Raw genomic sequence first — 14930 nt, 5'->3', positions numbered from 1 at the left:
CAATAGTAAATCTAACAAGTTCGAAATTTACAGATTCAAAAATAAGTTTTTCGTTAAAAAACGTATCCCTGTGGGATCGATATTTTTATTACTACAAGCGAAACCGTGCACTTGCGGAAATCGCTCAACAAGTTTTTGGCGCCGTTGCCGGGGATACGCTAAAATTTTTGACAAAATTTTTATTTTTCGTATTTTATTTTCGAATCTAGGTTTACACATTATTTTTATACAACTTTTACATTTTATTTATTTTCAGTTTATATAACATATTTGTTTTCAATTTTGTTTTGAAGGTAGTTTGGTTCGTGCAACAATTTCAAGTTCATACGCAGTTCGCGAAGTTCGGGCACGCCACCAGACCCACTTGATCCAGAAATTGAAAGAACACTTAAGAAAAACAAGAAAGACAAAAAAAAAACAAAGACAAAACACCCTTAAAAACCAAAGTAGTCCAGCCAGAAAATATGGCCGATCCACCGACACTTATGGATTATGCTAGGCCAGGAATGGCCGGTGTAACTAATAGTGTAGTTAGACCCCGTATAAACGCAAATCAATTTGAAATTAAGCCTGCTTTGCTTAATATGTTGCAAAACAACGTAACGTTTTATGGACTACCTAACGAAAACCCTAATGCCCATTTGACAAATTTCTTAGAAATTTGTGATACTTTTAAAATTACTGATGTAACAGCCGAAGCAATCAAACTTCGCCTCTTTCCTTTCACTTTGAAGGATAAGGCAAAAATTTGGTTAACTTCTATGCCTGCTGCAAAATTTGAAACTTGGGACCAATTAGCCCAAGCGTTTTTATCAAAATATTTTCCTTTAGCAAAAACCGCAAGAGTCATCAAAGAATTGACATCTTTTACCCAAAATGATAATGAAACTCTTTATGAAGCTTGGGAACGTTTTAAAGAACTTCAACGTTTATGCCCACACCACCAATTGCCAGATGCACTTTTAATGCAGACATTCTATAATGGATTAAATCCTACGACTAGAGCTTCATTAGATGCTATGTCTGGAGGGTTATTTATGAAGAAGACGTCCGTCCAAGCAAGAGAACTTTTGGAGGAAATGGCAATCAACAGCAGTAAGTGGCCCGCAGAGCGTGGACATATACCAATGGCAAAACCATCATCCTCAGGTACATCATCGGTTAAAGGTATAATGAATCTTGATCCAGTTGCGATGTTACAAGCCTAATTTTCTGCCTTATCGCACAAAGTTGATAGGTTTATGGTACCGTGCGATCCTAATGGTAATCCGATCCAGACAGACATTGATTACGAAGGTATGAATGAGATAGAATAGGTAAATTTTGTCCAAGGACAAAACCAAACTACTAATCCTTATTCTAATACTTATAATCCTGGAGGGAGAAATCATCCTAACTTTAACTGGAAAGATAGTAGTAATAATAATAATGCAAATGCTAATCAATATCGTGTAAATAATTATCAAAATCAAACAAGAGATACGATTAGCACTTTATCTTCAAAAATCGACAAATTTATAGATGCTATGAATGGAAAGGTAAGTAATCAAGACGATGGTTTTAAATGGATCGAAAGTAAATTCGATCAGCTTATCAAAAACCAATCATCTAGCATCCATAATTTGGAGGTTCAAATTGGACAACTTGCTAAATCAATTCCATCCCGCAAAGAGGGAAGTCTTCCCAGCCAAACGGAAGAAAATCCGAAAGAGCATGTTAAGGCTATCACTCTTCGCTCAGGGAAAAACTACTTAGGTCCGGAAACGCCCGGAAATTCAACTTTACCTGGAAATGATTTACTAAAATCCAAAGAAGATACATTAAAACAAAAAGATACACCAATTGACTCTAGTACGAAACCTTTTGTACCAAAGCCACATTTTCCACACAAGGTCCGAAATAAGGACCATGATAAACAACTTTTATCATTTTTAGATAAACTTAAAAATTTGCATATAAATTTAACATTCATGGATGCAATTACGCAAATGCCTAACTATGGAAAATTCTTGAAAGATTTAATTTCAAAAAAGATTAGTTGGGAAGGAATTTCATCCATTTCACGTACTGAAGATTGTAGTTCGATAGTATCAAGCAAATTACCTACTAAACTCAAAGATCCCGGATGCTTTACCATTCCGTGTAAATTGGGAAATATGGAATTCCCAAGTTGTCTTTGTGATTTAGGAGCTAGTATAAACTTGATGCCATTGTCTATTTTTGAAAAATTAGGTTTAGAAGAAGACATCAAACGTACCAATATGGTTTTGCAATTAGCGGATCAATCCACTAAAAGACCATATGGTATAATTGAGGACGTTTTAGTAAAAGTTGACAAGTTTATTTTTCCTACTGATTTTGTTATCTTAGATTTTGCTTATGATGCTAATTGTCCGCTAATCTTTGGTAGACCGTTCATGAACACGGGACGTGCTCTAGTTGATGTGTCGGAAGGAAAAGTAGTTTTAAGAATAGGTGACGATAAGATCGAGTTCGATATGAATCAAGCAATGAAATATCCTATGGAGGATTTCGCCTGTATGAAACTTGATTTAGTTGAAGAATGTGTTAATGACATTGTTCAAAGAGAAGAAATAATAGAACCTATAATGGGTGAAGAATTAGAAGATAAGGACCCAGAGCCTTTGATTCGAGAAGATGGACCAGTTCCGCCTTTAGTAGTAGTTCCACCTAAATTAGAACTTAAAGAATTACCAAACAATCTGAGATACACTTTCCTAGGCGGAAGTGATACTCTACCTATAATCATCTCTAACAAATTAACAGAAAATCAAGAAGAAAAATTGAAAGAAGTTGTTAGAAATAGAATAGGAAGTATGGGATGGCAGATTTCAGATTTAAAAGGAATTAATCCTAGTATTGTAATGCATAGGATTCACTTAGAAGAAGATAAGCCACTTAAAGCGGATAGACAAAGACGTTTAAATCCGAATATGAAAGAAGTAGTCAAAAATGAGATTACTAAACTTTTAGACAATGGAATCATTTATCCTATTTCGGATAGTGAATGGGTTAGTCCAATCCATTGTGTATCCAAAAAGGGAGGCATAACTGTAGTAAGGAATGATGAAGGTGAATTAATACCTGCGCGAACCACCACTTGTTGGAGGGTTTGTATAGATTATAGGAACCTAAATAAGGCAACTAGGAAAGATCATTTTCCTTTACCTTTCATTGATCAAATGATCGAAAGGATAGCCGGTCATGCATTTTATTGTTTTCTTGATGGTTATTCCGGATTCTTTCAAATATATATTTACCCGGATGACCAAGATAAAACAACCTTCACATGTCCTTATGGAACATTTGCATATAGGAGAATGCCTTTTGGTCTATGTAATGCACCAGCAACTTTTCAACGTTGTATGACTGCAATTTATAATGATTTCATTGAAGATATCATGGAAGTATTTATGGATGATTTTTCAGTTTATGGAGATTCTTTTGATGCATGTTTAAAAAACTTAGATAAAGTTCTTTCTAGATGCGAAGAAACGAATTTAGTATTAAATTGGGAAAAATGTCATTTCATGGTTGACGAAGGAATTGTTTTAGGTCATAAAATATCTGAAAAAGGATTAGAAGTGGATAGAGCAAAAACTTCAGTAATAGAAAAATTACCCCCACCAACAACTGTCAAGGGAGTAAGATCATTTCTAGGACATGCAGGTTTTTACAGACGATTTATAAAAAACTTTTCTGTGATTTCCAAACCACTTACTAATTTGCTTATGAAGGATTCAACCTTCGATTTTAATGAAGATTGCATTAAAGATTTCGAAACATTGAAAACAGCCTTAGTCAGTGCACCCATAATTGCTAAACCCGATTGGGATTTGCCTTTTGAAATCATGTGTGATGCAAGTGACCTAGCTGTAGGATGTGTTTTAGGTCAAAGAAAGGATAAAAGATTACATGTTATATATTATGCAAGTCACACATTGTCCGGTGCACAGTTAAATTACACAACAACAGAAAAAGAGATGTTAGCCGTAGTATTTGCATGTGATAAGTTTAGGTCATACTTGTTAGGATCTAAAGTTATTATTTATACAGATCACGCAGCTTTATGTTATCTATTTGCTAAGAAAGATGCAAAACCGCATCTGATTAGATGGGTTTTGTTGTTACAAGAATTTGATATAGAAATTAAAGACAAAAAGGGAGTAGAAAACCTTGTCGCGGATCATCTATCAAGACTAGAAGATGAAAACGGTCCTATAGGTGAAACTATCGGTATACGAGATGATTTCCCTGATGAACATCTCTATCAAGTAGAAAGTGTCATGTCACCATGGTATGCAGATATTACTAATTATCTTGCAACCGATATTGTTCCGGAAGGATTATCTTTCCAACAAAGGAGGAAATTTTTCTTCGACATTAAACAGTATTTTTGGGAAGATCCCTTTTTATTCAAATCATGTGGTGACGGGATAATTAGGAGATGCGTTGGAGAAAATGAATATGAATCTATAATATCGGAATGTCATTCCAGCTCATACGGAGGACATAATGGAGTTAATAAAACGGTAGCTAGAATATTTGAATGTGATTTCTTTTGGCCTACGATGTTTAAAGACGTTGGTTCATTTATCACTCGTTGTGATAAATGCCAAAGAACAGGAAATTTAGGAAGGAAAGATGAGATGCCCCTCACAAACATATTGGAAGTTGAAATCTTCGACATGTGGGGAATAGATTTCATGGGACCTTTTCCGCCTTCCAATGGTAAAACTTACATATTAGTAGCCGTTGATTATGTTTCGAAGTGGGTTGAAGCAATTGCAACCCCTACGAATGATTCTAAAGTAGTTGTTAATTTTCTTGACGATATATTTTGTAGATTTGGTTGTCCTAGAGTCGTTGTTAGTGATGGCGGTACCCATTTCATGAATCGAAATTTTGATATACTTATGAAAAGGTATGGAGTACGCCACCGCGTGTCAACGCCATACCATCCTCAGTCAAATGGTCAGGCGGAGATCTCAAATAGAGAACTCAAATGGATTCTAGAGAAAACTGTTTCATCATCAAGAAAAGATTGGTCATAAAAACTCAATAATGCGCTATGGGCATACCGTACTGCATTTAAATCACCAATAGGAATGACTCCATACCGTTTGGTGTATGGAAAGGCATGTCATTTGCCAGTCGAATTAGAACATAAAGCCTATTGGGCTATTAGAAAACTTAATTTTGATTTACAACAAGCAGGAAAGAAACGTTTGCTCAATTTAAATGAGTTAGATGAGTTACGTCATCTATCGTATGAAAATGCGAGGATTTATAAAGAAAGAGTGAAAAAATGGCACGATGCCAAGATCAAAGTCAAACACTTTAATGTTGGAGATAAGGTGCTGTTATTTAATTCACGGCTTCGTATATTTCCAGGAAAACTTAAGTCCAGATGGACAGGACCGTATTTAGTCGTCAAAACATTCGACTATGGTTCTTTAGAACTTGAGGAAACTAACGGCAATCGTTTCAAAGTTAATGGTAATCGATGTAAAATTTATTACGAAAATATTTCTGAAATAGGAACTGATTTCGTAACAAGATTACCTGACATATAAATCATTTCGTTTTTCTACACATAGTTTATTTTTATTATTTTTTTTATTTATTTTGTTTTGTTTTAAATTATATCACTTTATGTTAGAATTTTAGATACATAAAAAAATATATTCAAGTCGTGATTTTAATTAAATTTTAGGGATTTAATGTGAGTTAGAAGAAATTTAGTGATTCTCAGTTGAGATTTTGGAATTCTCAGTTGAGAATTCACATATTTAGAATTCTTAAAAAGATAAGGAATTTTCTGAACTTATAGAGAATTTAAAATTCTCAGTTGAGAATTTGGGTATTTCTAGTTAGCTAGGGAAGTTCTGAACTTACAGAGCATTTGGGATTCTCAGTTGAGAATTCTGATTTCAATTGATTTTCAAATAGATAGGAAAATTCTGAACTTACCGAGGGTAGGGATTCTCGGTAGAGGATCAGAAAATAGAGGTTTTGACGCCTGATTTCCGCAAGGAAATCAGCGTGTCGCGACCACGGCTCATAATCCTCGGTCGCGACACGGTGAATTTCTACAGAAATCAGACCTGTGTTCTTCATCTTCCAGCAGACACAACTTTTCAGAAACGAAAAATTGAGTTTCTTCATTTTTAAGAGGTCTGATTTTATGCCTTTTCACTTCAAAACAACACCTCTTTTCATCCTAGGATTTTATAAATAGGTTCTAGAGGTTTATTTTTCTGTTACATTCTTTTCATCTCTGTCAGAACAATTCTCTGATATTCTTACAATTCATCAAACCAGAAACTAAGTTCGGAACCTTTTGCTTCCTTACTCATTCCAAACACCATGACTTCTAACAACACACCATCTAAGAAAGTTGTTGCTTCACGCAATAAACATACTGACATATCAGAGCGCTATGGATGTAACTTTCCTATCTTCAATCATGATGAGGGAAGGCGCTTCTTGAGGCATCGATATACATTCTTTGAAGGAATGTTATACATGGATGACTTTCTTAACGATCAACTAGGAATTAGAGACGATATGAGTCGCTATATGGAACGTTTAGGATGGACCAAATTCGTTGATATGAAGTTTCCTATAATTGGAGATTGGATATTCGAATTCTTCTGTACGGTTCGTTTTGTTAACAAGCGTCGGGTGCGTCTTAGCTTTCGTCGGGATGGCAAAACCTTTACTTTTGGATATCCTGAATTGCATGCTTGGTTTGGTTTTCCCTTAAAGGATACTATCAAACGTCATCCTGGAAGAGACATGGCATCCACTGATATTTGGAGAATGCTCACCGGATTCTAGCATTTCAATCCTAAACTTGCCTATAATCAGTCTTTTCACTCCAACTCTATGCTGTATTTGCATAAATTTCTGAGTCACAGTCTGTTCGGTCGCACATTCAGTAGTGTGGTTAAAGACACTGATCTTTATGTTCTTGGAGATATATTTCAAGGCAACATGGTTGATTCTTCAAAGATTCTGATGGAGGGTCTTGTTGCCGCGTCTAGATCCAAGGCTAAGAAGGTTGGATTCGGGAATATCATATGTGGAATAATTCTAGGGACCAAGGGAAGTATTTCTGTTCCTTGGAGTGATGCTGAATCTTTTCCGACGCTAGACTATGAATTTTTAGAATATGAAGGTCTAGTGAAACGAGTATTTCGATCAGGCCCACATTTTCTTTCTGCACCAGAACGTCAAGCTTTCGTGCAGATGAAAATAGACCGCTATAGGGCTAAGGAAATCCCGATTGAAAGGGACGAATTTATAGCATAGCTTTGTTTGTTTTGTTTGTATATATGTTGTACATATTTCCAATAAATAAAAATTTCTCTTTTGCATTATATCCTGATTTTGATTATATGGTTAAACTATCATTATTTTCATTATTCTACACTAATGAATCTATTAAATGAAACTTTAGTAAATTCATGACTAGTTAAAAATTAATAAATAAGTTTTAATTCCTTAAATAAAGATTCATTTAACTTACATTATTGAACAAACATAAATGCTTCAATTAATTTTAGTTCAAAACCTTTAATATTCTTAACTTACATACATTAATTAAAGCATTTAGTTTATTTTTCCATTAATAAGGATAAACATTTGGTTTTCCTTATCATTTAATGTTTTACACTTATGTTTTTAAGTACAGATTACATTTTCAAGGAGTTCAGGATAAAATTTATCAAGGAAATACACAAAATGGAGTTAATCTGCAGAATTTGGGTGACCAGGGGCTGATCCGTGGCCGAGAATGGCAGATTCTCGGTAACTTCAGCAAGCAGCACATAGAAATTCGAAGAAAAATTCTCTGAAAAACGCGTGCCGCGGCCGCGGATGTGCGTCCTCAGTCGCGACACGCGTGGTTAAGGCACTCATCAGTCCGGATTTTTGCCTATTTTTAGCCTATTCCTATTCCTAATCTAACTATTACTCTTCCTATTCAACCCTATATATCCCTATTACTTACACAAACCTCACATCACCTCCAATTTTAACCAATCCCTTACTCTAACCTCTTCCCAATACCTTACTTTTACTCTTCCCAATTTATTCATTACCCTTTTCAATCACCTACACCTTTCAAATTCAAGACTCAATACAACTTCTACTTCATCTTCAACCTCAAGCTTTTCTCTTTTCATCTTTTATTTTTCTAACCCTAACCACCATAACCATGCCTAGAGCAAAGCGTGTTGGACACAAGCAGGCTGTCACCGAGGCTAATCGCCTTCGTGTTGGTTGCGGGGCTTATTTCGATATTCATTCCGAGGAAGAAGTTGGACGTTTCAAGCATTTTTCAAACGCCACTCGTAAGTTCGTGGACATGCAGTTTCTTGACTTTGATTCGGTAAGGAAGTTGAACTTCGCTACTCAAATTGATACTTTTATTGAGACTTTGGGGTGGGCAACTTTTGCTTCTATGCGTTTTCCCCAAATTACAGATTATGTGGTTGAGTTTTTGGTTACTTTGAAGATGAACAAAAAGAAAACGGAAATTTCTTTTAGGAATAATGGTACTACCTATACCATAGATTATGAGGCTATGGGGAATATGTTTGGTTTCCCTACTAGTGATTTTTATGATAAGCCTAAGGATTTCGACAATAACTCTTTTTGGCAAACTCTTTCGGATCAAACTTCTTTCAACTCTAAAAACACTTCAAGCAAATTGATTAAGGATAATTGTGTGTTCTTCTTTCACAAATATTTGAGTTTTTCACTATTTGGTCGTGTTGAGAGTTCGAAGATTCAAGTCCAGGATTTGTTTGTTTGGGATTGTTTATTCAAAGGTTTAAAGGTTGATAGCATTGGAATGATATTTGACAATTTGTATCGTGCTTCGAGGGCTCATACCAATCAAGTCCCTCCCGGTAATTTAATCACCGCTATTGTTTTGGGAGCACGGGATGAATTGGCAACTTATGACATGTCCACCTACCATGGGTATGTTCCGGTTTTGGACATTGCGGCTCTTGAGCGGGCTCATTTATTGGTTTCTGTGGTTCCTCCCGTTTTTATTTCTTATGCTTCCCGTATTGCACATCTTTGTGGCACTATGGGTGGAGGTACTTCTAGTTCCCAAAATGTAGGTACCGAAGAAGGAGGTGCGGAGGAAGGAGCGGACGATGCACCACAAGCCCAAGCAACTCGCGATGATGATCCGGTGGATTTAAGGCGTATTTTGAACCAAATCAATGCAAATAATAGACAAATGAATTTAAGAATTGATGATTTGGTGGAGAACAACATGGTGATGAATGACCACCTCAATACTTTGAGGCGTGAGCATAGATCGACTCGGCATCAGATGCTTTCATTTTTCCGTCGCCGAAATGTGGAAACTTCACCAACACCTCCGGATTCCCCGCCGAATGTTTAGGTTTTATCTTTCATTTTCTTATTATATTGTTTTAATTTCAGTTTCGTCCATTTCTATTTATTATGTTTCGTACAATTCCAATTTAATTTTATGTTGAATGTTTTTCTTTGCTAATCTTTCTTTTATTTTCGTATGTTTTATTTTTAATGTTTTATCTCAATTTTACACCAATGAGGATATGGTCCAATTTCAGTGTGGGAGGAGATATAAACATATATCATTTTATACAAACGAATGAATGCAACAAAACAAAATTTTTTTTTATTATTTTTTTATTTTATGCAACACTTGTTTTCACAAATACAAATGCAACGTATATTGCAACACTTTTATAAACTTAACATTTTTATACATTTATAAATTAATCATAAGTTAAAATTTTTTTTATGATTATTTTTAGGTTATCATTATCGATAGAAAGAATATATTTCTATACGGGTAATATTTTTCAAAAAAAATTTTTTTTTTCTTCAAACCTTCGACACGATTTTAAGTAAAAATTGTTTCGAGTGAATGTATTTAAGTAATAAATTCTTTAATTTTAATCTCTATTTTATATCATGAAATTCATGATACAATAGATCTTATTTTAAATTTTCAATTAGGTTTATAGGCATTAAATTGAACTAACAATTTTTTAGCTCGGTTTTGATTTTGTCTTACATTAACACCAATTGAAGTTTTTAAGGAAACTATAGCCATAATACATGTTGAATTTTAAGTCAATATAGGATGAATGTGCTAACTTTCTTTTTCCCAAGTTACAATTTATAATTCATAATCAAAGAAAGAAAAAATCATATTCTTAACTTTTGGCCACGATTGAGACCAACCTTATCACAGTCGAGGTATGAAAGGGAAGAAATAAATAAATAAAAGCGTGCTTTTGGCCACGATTGCGACCACCCTTATCACAATCGAGGTATGGAAGGAACGTTTAAATAAGAAAAATTAAGCGTGTTTAAAGTTTAAAGTAACGATTGCGTCCACCCATGGCATGGTCGATACCTCTTAAGCGAACACAAATAAAATGCATATAAAGTTACGGTCGAGACCACCCTTATCACGGGCGTAACTAAGCAAATAAATTAAACTTAATAAATCATATATAATAATTCAAGTTTGGGAAAGGAAATTTGGTGCTTTGAAATGCCTTGAGATGAAAGACTCAATAACATGCGTGCTTACATCGTCCCGAATACTTCAATTTAAACATTGAAATACAAGACGAATGATATATCGTATTTATACTAAGTTAGTTTGATATTTTGCGTATAAATTTGCCATGCGAAGTTAGTATTTTCGGCTTAACTAATTTAAAAGGTAAACACAAAGATATATGTTTTATTTTCATAAAGAGATTAGTTAAGGAATAAATTCAGTGAAATTTTGCTCGGGACTAGCAAAAGATTAAGTGTGGAGATTTGTTAAGCCCAAAATATACCTAAAATATCATTAATATTTACATCATTTTTATTACAAATTTGTGTTATTTATATCTGTTTAGATTACTTTTACTCTCGAATATTTTTCTTTCTTGCAAGGTACCTAAATATTTGGTAAAATCCAAATAGGAACGAAAAAGGATCAAAAACAGAAGAAAAACCCTACAAAAGGAGTCAAAGACGACGTAAATCAAAAGCGCCAAGTCAAGGACACGAACGAGAGCAAAGAAGTGAAAAAACGCACCGTGCCGCGACCGCGAATCCACCACCCACGGCCGCGACACGCGTCCTTCAGCTACTTCCTCCCTTCGTCCAAAGCTTAACTTGATGTTCCCCATTCTCGGTAAGTGCAGAATTCTGCCAAAGGTGCAATGAACACATGTTGAAAATCAAGAAACGCGTTCGTTCGGGTGGATAGAAACGACTCTTCACAAAGAACACAATTCTTAACAACGGACACGACTCTTTACCAACGAATACGTCTTTTCACAAAAGGACATATCACTTCAATCACAACCCTTCAACATCTATAAATAAAGAGTTGATGTTGAGAAAAATGCAATGTAATGTTATGTAATATAGATATAGAATCAGAGCGTAGAACTAATGTATAAGTTCTAAGTAAAAACAATTCGAGAGTTAGAAATTAGATTCTGTACAAAATAAGATGAGGTACATATATTGTTTATAGTTTAATTACAAACACAGTAGCGTTTAGACATTGTTCCAGTTTTAGTTTGCATTTTGGTAGAGGCCGACCGAATCCTTATTACGAAGTTACAGCGAGAAGATTGAGTAGAGTGTTCGCCCCTGAGCCTGACAACCTCTAAGGAAACCCAAGGAAAGGACTGATCAGCCGTTCACTTGCACGCCCTCGAAGAACTCGATGCTCCATGTTCTCTGTAAACTTGTATCAATTTATATTTCATCTAATAAAATCTGTTCTATTCGATAAATCGTTATGCAGCACTTATGGTAACCAACCCACTAAAGTGATTGCTGGTGTTTTCATTAAAACGTAGTTAATTCAAAATCATTACAAGGAAACTTTGTTGAACACTTAGGCAAATTATTATCTCGGTAGAGTTTTAATTTGGTTAAGGGCATTATGCTGGCTAAAGGGTTTTGCCACGTTCAAAGCCAATTAATTAGAGGTTCCGTCATTTATTTCATCATCATAATTAATACAAAGTTTAAGTTGTTTTCTTTGCTCAATGCAAACGAATACATTTATTTGTTTTTCTAAAAGTTCTAAATGTTCCTGTTTTGTAAAATTCATCCCTAAATCAGAAAACTTTTCTAACGATCGATATATTCTAATATAAAATCTTATTCTAGCATTTTCAAATACTCAAAGTCCACAAACTCAATTAAACAATTATTTTTCCTAAATTCAATTAGACAAATTTCACTTTTCATTAACATTCAATAGTAAATCTAACAAGTTCGAAATTTACAGATTCAAAAATAAGTTTTTCGTTAAAAAACGTATCCCTGTGGGATCGATATTTTTATTACTACAAGCGAAACCGTGCACTTGCGGAAATCGCTCAACAATGACACATACGTCGCGTGTGTTTTCTAATTATAGCGCATACGTCATCCTAGGTGGCTATTTAATTCGCGTGCTTGCATTAAATTTTGCAACAGATCCTTACTCAGTGTTAAGAATTTCAAGCGTTTAAAATTCTGAGTAGTCAGTGTTATGCAAAGAAGCAGTTCTTATGCTTAGTGGCTCAGTTTAAGATAAACACTCAACATATATATATCTACTCAGCAAGCATAAATCATTCAGCATGGTAATTCACTCAGCATGCATACTATACTTGGAATTTATTGAAGAGGATTAAACATACCAATGGCTTCTCTAAGTATGTTGAATTGCTCACGAGCCAGTGGCTTTGTGAAGATATCAGCAAGCTGCTCATCCGTTGGGACATAGTTCAGCTTGATCTCTCCCTTGAGTACGTGATCTCTGATGAAGTGATGTCTTATGCTGACATGCTTCATCCTGCTGTGCTGGATTGGGTTCTTTGATAAGTCAATGGCACTTTTGTTGTCACATTTGACTTCAATTGTTTTGGTCCGAACGCCATAATCTTCAAGCTGTTGCTTAATCCATAGGACTTGAGCAACACAGCTTCCAGCAGCAACATACTCAACTTCAGTGGTTGACAGGGCTACTGACGCCTGCTTCTTACTGAACCAGGATATAAGACAGCTCCCAAGGAAGTGGCATCCTCCTGAGGTGCTTTTTCGTTCAAGCTTGTCTCGTCCGTAGTCAGCGTCAGTGTATCCAAGGAGTGTGAAATCATGAGTATTGGGATACCACAAACCTGCATTCACTGAGCCTTGCAAATATCTAAGGATTCTTTTTACAGCTATGTAATGAGATTCCTTAGGGTTAAATTGATATCTAGCACAATAACGTACTGAGAACTGAATGTCCGGCCTACTAGCAGTTAAGTAAAGTAGAGAACCAATCATACCTCGGTACAATCTGCTGTCTACTGACTTACCATTCTTATCAGCGCAGTGGACAGTGTCAGGGCCCATTGGGGTAGATATTGACTTACAATTCTCAAGTTCATACTTCTTCAATATCTCCTTAGCATACTTAGTTTGACTGATGAAGATGCCATTTTTCCCTTGTTTGATTTGAAGTCCAAGGAAGAAATTGAGTTCTCCCATCATTGACATTTCAAACTCAGTCTGCATCTGCTTACTAAATTCCTTGCACATTGACTCGTTAGTGGCACCAAAAATAATGTCATCAACATATATTTGAGCCAGCAGGGTATCTTTACCCTTTCTCTTAATGAATAAGGTTGTATCAGCTTTACCTCTGACATAATTTCTAGTCAGCAGGAAACTGGTCAGCCTCTCATACCAAGCACGTGGTGCTTGCTTGAGACCATACAGAGCCTTTTTGAGCTTATAAACATGGTTTAGGAATTTAGGATCCTCAAACCCTAGAGGCTGATTAACATAAACTTCCTCGTTTATAACTCCATTAAGGAATGCACTCTTAACATCCATTTGAAACAGTTTAAAGTTCATATAGCTTGCATATGCACATAAAATTCTAATAGCTTCTAGCCTTGCCACTGGGGCAAAGGTCTCACCGTAGTCAATACCTTCTTGCTGACTGTAGCCCTGAGCTACAAGTCTTGCTTTGTTTCTGACTACGTTCGCTTGTTCATCCAGCTTGTTGCGGAAGACCCATCTTGTTCCTATAGTCTTCTGGCTTCTTGGTTTTGGCACTAGATCCCATACTTCATTTCTTCTAAACTGATCAAGTTCTTCTTGCATTGCATTCATCCAGAATTCATCATACTCAGCTTCAGCGAAATTCTTTGGTTCCTGGATTGAGACGAATGCTACATTGCTGAGATATCTCATGAGTTGATTCCTCGTCATCAGGGTGTTCTCAGCGGCATCAAGAATGGCACTCTCTGAGTGACCTCTTGGTATTCTAATCTCCTTTGGTAGATTGATGTCTTGTGCTGGTTGTGTTTCAACAATCTCTGCAGGTGTAGGTTGGTCAGTGAAAGTAATTTGAGTTTCACTTTTACCTTTGGTCAGCCCTTGAGGCAATGACTCAGCGGGAGCTGAGTGTGGATCATCCTCAGTCAGCTGCATGTCTCTTCCTGCAGGGTTAGTTTCGTCGAACTCAACGTGTACTGACTCTTCTAAGACCTGAGTTCGTTTATTGAAAACTCTGTATGCTTTGTTGTTTGTTGAGTAGCCCAAAAAGATAGCTTGATCAGCTTTAGAGTCAAACTTAGCTAGGCTGTCTTTAGTATTCAAGATAAAGCATTTACAACCAAAGGCACGAAAGTATCCAATGTTGGGCTTTCGTCCTTTCCAAAGTTCGTAGGGGGTCTTCTTTAGTATAGGTCTAACTAGAGCCCTATTAAGAATGTAGCACGCTGTGTTAACAGCTTCTCCCCAAAAGTACTTTGGAAGCCTATGTTCACTCAGTATTGTCCTGGCTATTTCAACCAAGGTTCTGTTTTTCCTTTCAACAACCC

General features: G+C 35.7%; 1 non-coding gene across 1 annotated transcript; it reads right to left on the bottom strand.

Moving 5' to 3' along the window:
- Positions 1–842: 842 nt before the first annotated feature.
- LOC136201669 (small nucleolar RNA R71) lies at positions 843–949 on the bottom strand. The gene has a single exon (XR_010674014.1). It is a non-coding gene; the product is annotated as a small nucleolar RNA R71 (small nucleolar RNA).
- Between the last annotated feature and the right edge of the window lie 13981 nt (positions 950–14930).

Source organism: Euphorbia lathyris, chromosome 7 (assembly GCF_963576675.1).
Source record: "Euphorbia lathyris chromosome 7, ddEupLath1.1, whole genome shotgun sequence".
Classification (NCBI taxonomy): domain Eukaryota; kingdom Viridiplantae; phylum Streptophyta; class Magnoliopsida; order Malpighiales; family Euphorbiaceae; genus Euphorbia; species Euphorbia lathyris.
The sequence above is the reverse complement of the archived record's forward strand: the minus strand, read 5'-3'. Positions and strand labels throughout refer to the sequence as shown.